This window comes from Ictalurus punctatus, chromosome 27 (assembly GCF_001660625.3).
Source record: "Ictalurus punctatus breed USDA103 chromosome 27, Coco_2.0, whole genome shotgun sequence".
In the NCBI taxonomy this organism is placed as follows: Eukaryota; Metazoa; Chordata; class Actinopteri; order Siluriformes; family Ictaluridae; genus Ictalurus; species Ictalurus punctatus.
In genome coordinates this window covers 7,438,439-7,452,032 of record NC_030442.2, presented here as the reverse complement: position 1 = coordinate 7,452,032, position 13,594 = coordinate 7,438,439, and the positions used below count along the sequence as shown (strand labels likewise).

The following is a 13,594-nucleotide window of genomic DNA, read 5'->3' as shown; positions in this document are numbered from 1 at the left end:
CCTTTTAATGCCAGTTCGCATTAAAACGGAAAGTACGAGTCAGCTTTCACTATGACATCATGAAATCACCTTTCCGCCTCCCAAAGGCGTCTAAACAAAGTTCAGGCAAAGTATTTCGCCCTTTGTAAGGCACGTTTAACTCGAAACTGCAGAAACCAAACTGGTTTCTCCACAAGCAGACACTGCTACCAGCACTGGCACTCGAAGCAGCAAGCACCTGTCAAAATCAAGCTTCCTGGTGGAATAGGCGTGTGAATGTGTGTGTGTACCAAGTAATACGAGACATGACGGGTCAACGGTATTCGTTTCTATTTGTTACAAACTTTTCATTTTGCCCTTTGTTTGAGAAACATTCACAAGAGAGTGAAGCGAAACACAGTGTGTGAACTCGGTGCCTTTTTCCACATCATGCCCAGGTCCTTCGTAAACTATGCAATTATACCTCAGTTTACGACACCTAGAAGCCTTGATACAGCTTTATCTACAGAAAATGTTTCACAATGAAGTCTCAAAGGGCACTAAATGCCCTTTGAGAATGCTAATCATCTAGCTTTATTATGAGGATGTGGCTAGCTAAATTAGCTCTCGATGGGAATTCGTCATTTATACATGACTCCAGGAAAAGCTTTTCCCACCGAGAGTTTAACACATCCATTCCCAGTACTGTAACTGAAATGTAGCCGTGCCTCAGGGCCTTCAGGGTCACAATTACTGTACACTAATCAGAAGCGGTTTAGAACAATGTTAACAGCAAAGAGCCACTTCTCTTGCATCTGCACATATTTACGTCACGCGTTAAACGTGCGCTGTAAGAAAGCAGACCGTCGCTTCATTTCCTGTGAGAGTACTCTGCGTTATTCCTGTTGAATGCTGCGTGTGTGTGCGCGTGTGTGTACGTTCACGTCGACTCACAGATGTTCCTGCTTCCTGACAAGAGTTCCTGCGGGGCCTTCACTGATGTCGCGCAATGTCCTAATCACTTCTAATGGCAAATAATTGTCTCAATCACATCACCCAAAATAAACATTAAATGTTCCGTCATAGCATCGCAACCGTGATCACACTCCTAATGACATCAGTCACAGCAGGAGATTCAGCAAAACGGATGATATTTTATGATTTCATGGCACGGTCGTGTAAGATACGAGTTGCAGTGGCCAATGGGGGGGAAAAAAACAAAAAAACCCTAACCAACAAAATTTAATAATGATCTACGCACTAAAAAGCAATAAGTCCAATACAAACAAACATGTAGCTATTTAAGGCAAACGTGCAGTGGGAGCACTGATCAAGCCTGAGGATCTGTTATGGGATGTCCATTCTGCAGCCATAGGGGTGAATAAACAACATGCGCGCTCACACACACACACACACACACACCCTGCTGATAAAAATCTGCTGCACACTTGCATATCTAAATGGATTGTGACTATCCCTCAACACAAAGACCTGTGTAATCAGTAAGGATGAACCGAAATTTCAGCAAGGTTTTTAGTCAAAATAAGAAAAAAAGGCAGAAAACATGAGTCAAAAATATATGCCCCGCCCCTCAGTGCTCAGATTTCACTCTCGAACTAGCCGACGGTTATCACGCCGCTAGCCGGCAAAGGGGAGTCATGTCAGCGGTTTGGAAATACTTCAAAGTTTCTGATAAAGACCTCAAATCTGCCATCTGCAGTGTTCATTTCAGTATGCAGAGTACAGCAAAACAACAACAACAACAACAACAACAGAATAGAGGCCCTCTGCCATTCTGTGTTTGGCCTGCTGCTTTCATTAAAATGATTGTGTAGCATATTTAAACTTTCTGTATTTGCAGGATGCCTCGAGCTGCTGAGTTCATTACTGGACTGCCGTTTTGCAGATCATAATAGTTAACGTCACATTATTTGGATAATTGGATAAAAAACATCTTAAATTTGACTGTTACAGAACTGAATGAAGAATATTATTTAATATTGTTTTTGTTTGTTCATTTCAATAAAAATGTCATCGCTTTATTGGTTTGTAATTTTTCAATTCAGATTCATGAAACGAATTAAAAAGTCATCTTTATTCATTTTTGGTTTCCGGCTAAGTACGTCCTGAATTTTCGGGTTCGGCCCAGAAGTTTCCTTGCGGTGCATCGCTAATAAACCGGCAAATAACAGCCTACATGAGAATGTAGTGAGAGAATAAACCTAAGCTGCTTCATTCAAAGATCCCAAGCCACCCAAGCACAAAACCCTTCATTGTATACCCCACAACAGACTCTTTTAATAAACAAACGAAACTGAAAGAGAGAGATATTAAGTAAAATGTCCTATAATCAGATAGAGAAAGCAGCGTGTTTGAATCCTGAATTTAAAAAAAAAAACCATCTGGCTGAATTAACCAACTGCCTTTCTGTCGCCAAACGTGTTTCCAGCAACGAGCTCATGAGCACACGAGCACAGCAAACTGATGCTGTTAAAAACCCCTCCCCTCTAACCGCAAACTGATTTGCAGTGCTGCAATACCAGGAAATGGCAAGTTCAAAACAAGCCATGAGTCACAGGCAATCAATGGCACTAGGAGAATGCACGGGGCCTGGCACAGAGCCGGAGGGGAAGATTACCACACCTGTCCCAACGTACAGCCGTGGAAAATAAAAACACCCTGCCCTGTCAGTGCAATGTGGTGTGATATGACAAGGTCAAAGCGCTGCAAGATCTCTGTTGACACACTGGCCTGGTTTGGGTGAAATACAGCCATGGTGCCATGGGCGGCTGAGCAACATACTGTGATTTTCAACACGGAACGGTCACGGTGTAACTCCTGCACTACCCTGACGTCCTCCTCGGTACACGGCTCAATCCCACATACGTTTTATGAACCGCGGACGTCTTAGTTACCAACATTACCGTGTTGTAATACAAATGCAGAATTACGTGCAATTCAGTGACGGCCATCCCCGTAGATCTAGTAGCAATGTACTGGGTGTCTGAAAAGTCAGGGACAAATGAGAGCAAAGTATTTACAACCTTACACTCGAGGCATTTCCCCAGCTGCTGCATCGTGGTCCTGCGGATTTTACTCAAGATATTCTGGTCGAAATATTGGCTCGACGCATTTCCATTGGTTCCTGGCTTTTCGGACACCCTGTAGAATAAACGTTAGTGGTAGACATCGCATACACCAGCTAGACCACCAGGAAGTAAAAGTCCAGTCCCGCACTTTAGTTGCCTAAAAAACTGACTAGGCAAAAAATAAATAGCTAAAATAAACTAATATTATACCGTATGGTGATCTAGTTAGCTAGATAAGTGCATTAATAAAGGGAACAATGAAAACACAATCGTCACCCTCTTCGAACTAAACGTGTTTGAGCCCTTAACAAAACCAGCAAGTTATTGGTGAATGCTTTGACTGAACCATATCCATATCTCCAAATCGCATTTAAAAGAGATTATTCGAGTCTAGCTAGGGCCTTCATTTTCTGTCGACCGCACGGCGACTGCTGGCAGGAGAGATTTCTGCCACGTTTTACGCGTACGCTAGGAGCGGTGTCCTGTGCGCGTGACGCAAATTGCATCAGCAGCAGAATACGTGCGTATTCTGCGCTTTCCTTCCGATTTTCACACGCGCATTTAATTCTTTTGCACTACTTAGTTGTTCCACAAGGTGGCAACAGCGACCCAAGGTCATCGATTCCCAAGGTAGTTGAAGAAAAAAACAGACAAGATGGAAACACTCATCAACCGGATCACACCTCAGCCGATGTACGTAGTGCAGCAGGTCGTGGGATTCGGAAGCACACGCCGCCGTTACTGTCGAGCTGTATTAAGTTTAAACACCGCTATCCAAATATTCAACTTTTTTGGCATATCGGTGACCTCTGTAATAAAATACATTTTATTCTAATATTGTAACAATGCTGCCCCCCAACAAAAGGTTTAGCAATTACAATCATTTGAAAATATAATAAACACCACGTTCCTGTCCATCAGGGAAATCAGTGCGTTGGTGTTAGTATCCAAATCTCACATTTAGGTCATTGTTGTAATATAGAGAACGCAGATCAGACCAAAATCCTCCAGTGAAAATTCCCTTCTGTGCTTTGGATTTTTCTGCATGAAGCAATAAAACCCCCAACTCCCTTCTCGTCCCCAGAAAAGTGGGAACCTATAAATAACAGACAGGCATTAAGAGACGGCCGAGTGGCACGAATGGAAGGGAGGCACTTTAAGCCTTTGTGCTATGCACTCGGCAGAGAGCCGCTGAAAGACAATGGAGTGTCAGAGGCCTGCGGTGGCCGTGCTCCCTTTGCTCTTTGGTTAGGTGGGCTTTTCAGTCACGCACAGCGCCTGGGACCCCCATCCCCCCTTCCTGTCATCCGCGCATTTCAATGTAAATGGGCCGAATGAATGGCTGCAGCTGCCCCATCAAAAGGAGAGCCGTGCTAAAGGAGCCAGGGATTGAGAGTCAGCCAGGCCATGCTCGCCTTCTCCAAAATGCCCCAAACCCCCACACCTCATCAGGGGGGGGGGGGGGGGGGGAGGCCAAATCAACAGGAAATTCTGCTCTACGTTCTGCGTAATTATAAACCGTAATGCAGAGACAGGTCTGCGCTTTTACTTTGGTAGGGAGCTTGAATTTTCATGCCACTACACACTGTACATAGTCATATACAACTGAAAAAGCCTATATACCTGTGTAACTATACCCTGTAGTCAGTCCTGGGTTTGACACGATCATTACAGCAAATAAACCATCATTACTGTAGCTCTGGTGAGTTCTGCAGGATTTTGTAAACACCGTGCCAAAGCCAAAAAGCAAAGAGTTTAGAAGTAATAGAAAGGCCTTTCTCGGAGAGTTTGGCCTACACTGCAGTGAGAGGGGGGGGGGGGGGTTGGGGGGGGAGAACATGGCCGAAGCCACCTGTTCCTCTGCTGTAAAAACACACAATTCCTCTGTAATGTGTGTGTGTGTCTCTCTCTCTCTCTGTTATCAGCTCGCTTCAAACACCCAGAGAGCCACACATGGATAATATATCACTCCTCGCTCAGCACATCCAATCATAACAACTGCTGTCTCCAATCCTCCCTCCTCCTGCCCACTCACTTCAGCCCACACAAGTGAATCTGCAGTCTTTGGCTGTGGCGCGAGCACACACGCACGTACACACACAGCTAAGATTCATAGGATAAATGGAAATCTAAAGTACAAGAATACTAATATACTTTGCCCAACAATCACAAAATCTTTATATAGATCAATATACAATATATAGTTTAACATTCATATTATATATATATATATATATATATATATATATATATATATATATATATATATATATATATATATATACACACACACACACACACACACACACACACACACACACACACATACATATACACACACACGTATAATTTCGTTTTTGTGTGATCCAGTCCTCCGAGGCATAGTGTGATTCATTTCAAAAGGGCTTACTGCAAAAGATGAAAAGACACTGGGTGAAAGCATCTCAAGCAAAAACACTGCAGCAAACGCAGAGCAGAGCAGAGCAGAGAAGAGTATCTCTTTTTGATGCATAAAGATTCAGCGAGATATCAGCAGCACTGCAGTGGGAGCACATCCTGGGCCAGAGGGATGAGCATCCCCCTGTAAAACCCTTCACAAGTCCGAATCAAGTACAAATGACCACTGCAGCATCGGCGGTAGGAGTGAAAGACCCAGGCCGGGTTTATACCTGCTGTCGCATGCATCATGTGTGCATCCATGGTGCACGTCTGAAAATAAAACTGATGCTCAATGTATGCGTGATGCAATGACACATAACGTAAACGTGACATCCGCTACAGCCTGAACAAACTACAGAGCTGTATCTCAAACTCGAGAAGTTACTGTGTTTAGATTTGTTTATAAACCTCTGATGCAGCCATTAAATCTCCTACATCACCTGGCTGAGTGAAGACTTTTATAAAGTCACAGTTTTCGATTTGAGACACAGTTCATGACGAAACCGCAGCACAAAGAGAAACTAACCGAGCTCGACTGTGTGTTTCACGTGTTTTGTCTCGGCTCCGTCTAATGGATATTGTTCTTAATCCTCCAGATGTACATGAAGTAAACAGTATGTGAAGCATCAAATACGACCCCAACCTTTTGTGTGTGTTGGTTGCCAGGGAAAGACATTTCAAAGGGAGTTTAAATGGCATTTGGCTTCCAAGGAGGGGCCTATAAACCATTTAGACAGAAAGAGAGAAGCAAAACAGAGGCAGGAATGTTCCTGTTCACTGATGCACCAAACACACAGCGCTGAGGAAAGAGGATGGACAGAGGAACACACAATGACCAATACAAAAGACACCCTGCTCTGAACTGAATTGGTATGAAAAGGGAATAGAGCAGACATGCAGCTGACACACACACACACACACACACACAGTCTATAATCCATCCCTCCAGGATTTTCTCCATCGCAGAAATGAACGCAAAATTAAGCAAACTCTGTAATATTTGCAGTTTTGCAATTTTTCTAAATGACGGATTACAGATTTGGGCGGAGACGTGTCACGTGACGTCATCACGACGTGCATTCAGTCAACGCCATCGTCGATTCACGTGCGTCGAACAAGAGTACAGCTAAAAAGTCTCATTTACCAACAAACGTCACGGTGAAAGAGCGTGCAAAATGATTTCATCCAACCGCAATTTCACCAATTCAGGTAGTTTCCAGCAAAAATAAATAAATAAATAAATACATAAAACTTTTTAAAAGAGCCGCAGCAAAATCGAGCATTTTTGGCTGCAACAATCATAATACGACTCCACTAAACCCGTACAGACTGTACATATTCCCTGGCACATCACTTCACACATGATGAACAGTCCACATTTACCATTTTAGTGAAACCATCATCACTTATCTGACATTTAGGCCCCTCCTCCCAAAGCTGGAAGGCAGAACTGTAGAAGACAGCTGGAGGTGATCTAGAGACCTTCACACAGGTCCTGGTTCAACCTACAGACTGGAGCTCGTCTCAGGTGCGAGTCAAACAAGAAACAAAACTCGTCAGGAGCGCTCGGACACTAGACGGCCTCGGTGTGCTTCACCAGCGCATTTTACACACACAGACACACACACAAAAATCCCTCCAGGATTTATTTTTACAGAAAACATACAGGATTTCTGCTTAAATGAGTGCCGCGTGTAATGGAGGTCATTGTTACAAGACAGACTGTTATTGGATCTCTCACTAGCCATGCTACCAGTGTAACCGTGGCAACCAGCAGTGAGGTAATGACCAGTTGGTTTGGGGGGGGGGGACGCGCAACGACAATGCAAATTTCATTCTGGCAGAACTGTTTATCAAAACAGAAAGTCTAAGCATTTCGGGCTTTGAGGGACTTTTGTCCAGTGACCAAATGTTTGTTGTTGCTTTTGTCTGAGAATTTTACACACACACACACACACACACACACACATACACACATACACACATACACACATACACACATACACACATACACACACACACACACACACACACACACACACACACACACACACACACATACACCAGTTGATCCAAAATAAAGAACCCTAGAAAACAGTCCTCAACTGGAGCATGAGCAGTCTAGAAATGTTGCCGGTATAGTCATCCACCTTCTGGATGGAAAACTACATTAACAAAATGTCTCTCACACACACACACACACACACACACACACACACACACACACACACACACACTTCCACAGCTCTTGCTACAGGCATCAGGTTGGGGGTCATATCACATGCAGGGTAAAGACAAAATCCGACTCTAAGACGTAAACCCAAAACTGTAAAAACACGCTTCTTCCGCGGTGCGCGTCAACTCACACAACGAGATGCTTCTCGATGATATTCTCACAGCTGAACCACAAGCACTGAAGCTAGTGTGTGTTTAAAATCACAGATTTGCTCGATTTGACCACGAAACAATAAAGAGGTCAGCAAAACCGGCTGCCTATAGATATGACAAACAAATTCAACTTCCCACGACGGAAACCCGTAACCGTTACGAAACCTAACCCTCCCACCTTACAACTACCTTCTTTAAATACAAACTACATCCAAAACTATAAACCACAAACAGATGCTTTGTTTTTGTTCCCATTTAGAAAAATGAAAACATTTCACAAACTCTCAAAGCCTTTCTAGTTCAGTAAGAAGTAAATCCTGAGGATTGTTCCCATATCGCGCCACCTCGAAAACGTATCCAGAAACCCTTCCAGTCGTGTTCAGCTGAACCCCTCTGTCGCCTCCCACGCCAATGCTCACGTAGGATTACGCGTTTTCACAGGGCGCCGAGGTTTGATTTATACGTGATGCGGCTTCTGAGAGGAGCAGATAAAAACACGCGACTAACGTCGGGTTCACGTCTTCGCTACGCAGAGAAAAGGGAAAAAAACCTCAGACGTTTATCCAGCCATGAATCACAGGCTTCCAGGGATGATGTGCAGATTATTTTTCTTTGGAACCGGTCCAAGGAATCTGGCAGAATAAACGTTTCAACTTAATTAGAGAACCAGATGTCACCTGTTAAAATGGGCTGCGCCAGCGAAAGCGTTCTCTGTTGCATTTAATATCGTTCTCGGTAAAAACATCGATCTGTGTTAGCTAGTCTGTCTCGAGCTATTTACAGTCTGTGAAAAAGTTTGAGAGGAACTGGCCTCTGTGTGTGTGTGTGTGTGTGTGTGTGTGTCCCCTCCGAGGCTTCTCCCTGAATATTAGCAGCCTAATCATGTGAATTATTATGCTGCTTATTAGGCGTGTGCCAAATTCCAGTTTCACTGTTTCCATCGCTCCTCCTTAATGAAAACAGAGCTGGTGAAGTTAATAATATTGTTCTTAAACAAACAAACAAAAAAATCCTACAAAATACATCAACAATCCTATTTAGAAAAAAATCCGTAGAATAAATACAATAATAAAATGTTATGCAACAGTACATTCTGATTCTGTCACAACCGTGGGAAAGCACTCAATGGCTTAACTAGTTCAAATGTTATGCAATATCTACAGATCGCACGAGTCAGACGCTTACACACACACACACACACCTACACTGTCAAGCAAAAAAACAACGCCACAATCTCCAGACTGTTCTAGCATTAGTGTCACTGACCACGTCCACTTTCCAAATCAAAGAGGTACATTCCCTTGTTCAAATGTTTCAGTATTAAACGCTCACGTTTACTTTCGAATATTCATGTGCATGTGTTCTCTCTGAAGCGGGTCTTAACTATAAACGAACAGCAGCGCGGACGAATTTCACCAGAAAAGTAGACGTCCATCACCGTGTTGTACTCCGTTATGATCGCTACTAAGCTTCAGCAATTTCTGGACACACCGTCTCCGCTCTCACATTCAGAAAGCACGAATCAATAAAAGTGAGGTAAAGCCGGTGTGACGAGAAACTCCAGTCTTCAGTAACAGCTCATGACCCTGCAACCTTGACCAGGACTCCATTTCCTGTCTCTGCTTCACAACGTGGAACCAGACGACAAGACGGGCTCCATCTTGAACGTGACACACGGGAGGGACTGAGAAACGGACGCTTAAAAAAAACAGGAGACGCAACTGCCATGACACACATTGAGACAATATATGGACTCGACTTCCCTTTACACTAATAATCAGCGTAGATCTGAAGAACAGAAATATCGGTCTGCAAATAATAATAATCAATGCAATTACAGATCCTAAAGTCAGACTGCATGCTGGGGCGTAAACTATCCTCCAAATCATAGAATATAAACAGGATGTAAAAATGTAGACGTAGAAATGCACGAGGGGGAGAACAGAGAACGATTACAGTGGCAAAGTTTAAAGAGATTTCTGTCGATCGGATTTATGTGTATGTTACATATAAGCCAATACAAAAGTTCTGTGTGTCAGGAGCAAGGTTTAGCACCAGTGTTACCATAACAACAAGGATAGCTCGGGTCTGGTCGGCGCGTTCAGCTTGTGATCACGTTGCTCGAGTTTTACATTTCCATCACAACAAAACCTCGTCCGAGTGTGAATATTAAACACACAGCGCGAACAAGAGTTCCCATTTGCACCAAGTTCAGGAACGATTGGTGCACCGGTTGTTGAAAAGAACATGAAATGCACACCAACAGATTTACCACCGTGGTGTATAACACCTTTACTCCTGATCTTCTAGTGTAACAAAACATCAAAAAGCCACTCTTTGGGGGGGAAACCGGACAGGAAATAAAGGGTTGCACAAACCACGCGTATGTACCATGTCCTCGCTGACCGTCAGGTGAATTGCAAAAACCGGGTCAAACTCATACTGAACCACACATGTACTCAAAACCTTATTTTTAGTACCCACCCGACTGTACAATTCATTTAATATACATATACACACACATACACGCACACATTTCTTTTGCACAAGGAGAGCCTCATGAGCCAAATGCACAAGTGCAGATTCCTCACAGATGCCTACTACTCTTCTATTTAAAGCGCACCTATTATGGTTTTTGAAATGTGCCTAATTTTGTCTTAAAAGGTCTCATACAATAGATTTACATGCATCCAAAGTCCAAAACACTTTAACGTGCTGATGATTCGTTCTAAAGGATTCATTCCAAACAACTCCTTTCAGAGAGCATACTCTGCTCTGATTGGTCAGATGACCCATTCTGTTGCGATTGGTCTACCGCTGTCAGCGAGCAGCCAGTGAAGACCAGAGTCGGGGATTTTTGTTACAAACCTTCGTAGTTAGTACAGGACGTAAGCCTGGAATCACTAACGACTCGTTTCAGCCGTTCAGAATCGATTCCTTCTTTCGGGAGTCAATAACCGTTTGTCATGCGCTTTGATTTTTTTGAAACTTTGCAGACTTTTTACATTCGCAATGAGCTCTATAACACACTACATGAAAGGTAATATTTGAAAAAACATAATAGGTGCACTATACAATTAATATAATATATTGTAGCGCACAAGCATTACCCGCCAAATTTCCTTCCTCAATCGGATGACTATAATCCGCCAGTGGCGGTGGAGATGTAAAGATGAAGGTTTTTATCCTGATTAAGCTAGGTATATAATTGTTAACAGATTATTACACTGCATGCAGGTCTGTGGTGTGGTGTGGTATGTAGGTCCTGCTGATCTTCAGAAAGCTCCAAGGTTTTTCCAGGGCTTGAATATGTGCTGGGAATTACAGCAGGTATCTTCTCTGCAGTGCAGTGCACATTTCTGTTCACTGCACCAAGTGAAGCGTTCCCGTCCTCCAGTCCTCCCCGAGTGAAACCACCAAACCAGCACAGAAACTAATGAACCTCGTCTATTAAAGCGTGAAAACCGGACTGCCTCAGGCCATCATCTTCTACAGCAAAGCTCACTTGTAAAAACTCATTCACCCGGATTCATGAAATGCAATAAATCAGCAGGGAAAATGAGAACTCCATTTCATACAGCACTCCCCATCATACAACAACAACAACAACTCAATCCATGCAGCTGTTTGTGTACAAATGAATCAGTCGTTTGAGGAAGATCTAAAACACTTTTCAACCCATCACCAAGATCTCTGATGTAAAAATTTTTTTCAATTATTTATTTATTTGAGAGAAAGAACTGCACTGACCAGTAAACAGGAGTCATGTAGTGAATCTGTACAGCAAGCTTAATCACAAGAACATGCTCTCTTCTAAGCAACAAAACAGTCTACATATCTAATATTTCTAACTCATATTCTCAGAGGACCTCAGAAGGGATATCCACCTGAATAATCGAGGCTCGTTGTTAGTTTCTACTTTGTCTAGCTTTCTAAGCTAACCTAGCTAAAACAACAACAACAACAACAACGCGACTGAAAAACGGTGTATTCAGTTTACACTCTGCCCCGTTTTCACCAAGCCTTTCCCAGGTAATGTTGCTAGTTAAATACATATAATAACATATAGACATGAAGCAAAAACAGTCCAAAAAAAAACACACCAGGAAAACGACTCGCTTGCATGTAAAAGTGCACTGCGTGCTCAAGGGAAGAGAAAACAAACTCACATTAGCAGCTCTGCTAGCGTGTGTCCGTCCTTAACTTTAGCATTTAGCAAGGTCCTTAAACGCAGCTAGCGCTTACAGCAGAAAAGGAAATTTCGCAGACGATAAAGTGCATTGAGTTTTTAAATAATAATAATAATAATAATAATAATAATAATAATAATAATAAAAACAATAGAGCTTTACTGCTTACCTTCGTCCAAAATGTGAGCTACATCTACACAATTATACTTGATATTTCCCTCCCGACGCTTGATTTTCCCATTTGAGGCCTTCCCAATCAGCGGGCTAGAGTTCGAGGGTATCCGACAAAGGCGCAACACATCTCAGTCCCGGGCTCACGAGAAGCCGCGGTGCACACATACACAGAGAAAGAGGGTGAGAGCGAGCGAGAGAGAGAGAGCGAGAGAGAGAGAGACAGAAAGAGTGAGAAAGAATGAGAGAGAGAGAGAGAGAGAAACACGCACGCACACACACGCCAGTTAAAGATGAGGTAAAGTTAATTCCTCGCTTTCGATCCGACGAAAATGTTTCTCCAACTGACTCCAGCAGGCGACGGAGAAGAAAGATCATGAAAGCTCCATGATTTTGTCCAGGCGACCTGCTTATTACAGTAACCGCGTGTCGGTTTTCAGGTTCGGTTTAGAGATTCAGGGCAAATAAAATCCGCTCCGAGCCAAAATAAATCCCCCTAACGTCCGTCTTCTTTTACGAAAGCGTTTCAAGCGGCCTTTGACTCGCACTGCTGACGAAGAGAGGACGCAACCAGTTGAAACATGACCTGCGATAGGCTGCTGCAGATGGGCGGTCACTTGGGTGCTCCACTCAGGACGTGAGCTGTGTCCCAAAATGCCTCCCAGTCGGACATAGTGTGCACTAAGAAGGGTGTAGTAACCAAACATTCACTCCCTAAATAGTTTGGCTCTATAGGAAGTAGGAATCTATTGAGGATGCCGCCTGTGCACGCGCGCCATTACGGCGCATACGTGCAAAACATTTCTGAAGTCAGTAGCATTAACTGAGCCGTAATGGCATTGAGGGACCAGGTAAACATGCTCGAGAATTTTAAGCAGTTCATGATTTTATTAGAAATTATTTAGAACATACATCTTCTTATTAAAAATGATAGAAATGACAGAACAGCAGCTGTAGTATTTTATGATGCAATTCGAAAGATTAAGATTTCAATTTCGTTCAGCTCAGTATTTATTTATTTATTTTGTTTGTTTGTTTGTTTGTTATTCATTTATTTATTTATTTAAGCATAATGGCGGCATAACATTATTTTCACTTTAATTTATCCGTACCAGTGAAAAAGTGGGAAGGCTGTTCAGGACTTAAGCTCAATGTATATGTTTAGACTATTCATTGTTTTCGAATTTGAACACAAACTGGTCGTGCTCACGATTTTAAACATCTTAAGTTAAACGAATATATTCATAAAAACTTCCTACTGTCCTTATTAAACTACATCATTTTTGCTCGTGTTATTTATTGCTGCTGGAATGGCGCCATCTGCTGTACAGTGCATGAAGCACAACCTAACACTGAAGA

At 42.9% G+C, this 13,594-nt stretch overlaps 1 protein-coding gene across 2 annotated transcripts in view; it reads right to left on the bottom strand.

The window, feature by feature from the left end:
• The window catches only part of ankrd11 (ankyrin repeat domain 11), a 134,670-nt gene extending 121,882 nt beyond the window's left edge, over nucleotides 1-12,788 (bottom strand). For both annotated transcript variants that reach the window (XM_017458534.2, XM_053676746.1), the window contains exon 1: nucleotides 12,234-12,788. The gene's annotated coding sequence lies outside the window, so the exon portion shown is untranslated. The remainder of the gene's footprint in view (nucleotides 1-12,233) is intronic.
• Between the last annotated feature and the right edge of the window lie 806 nt (nucleotides 12,789-13,594).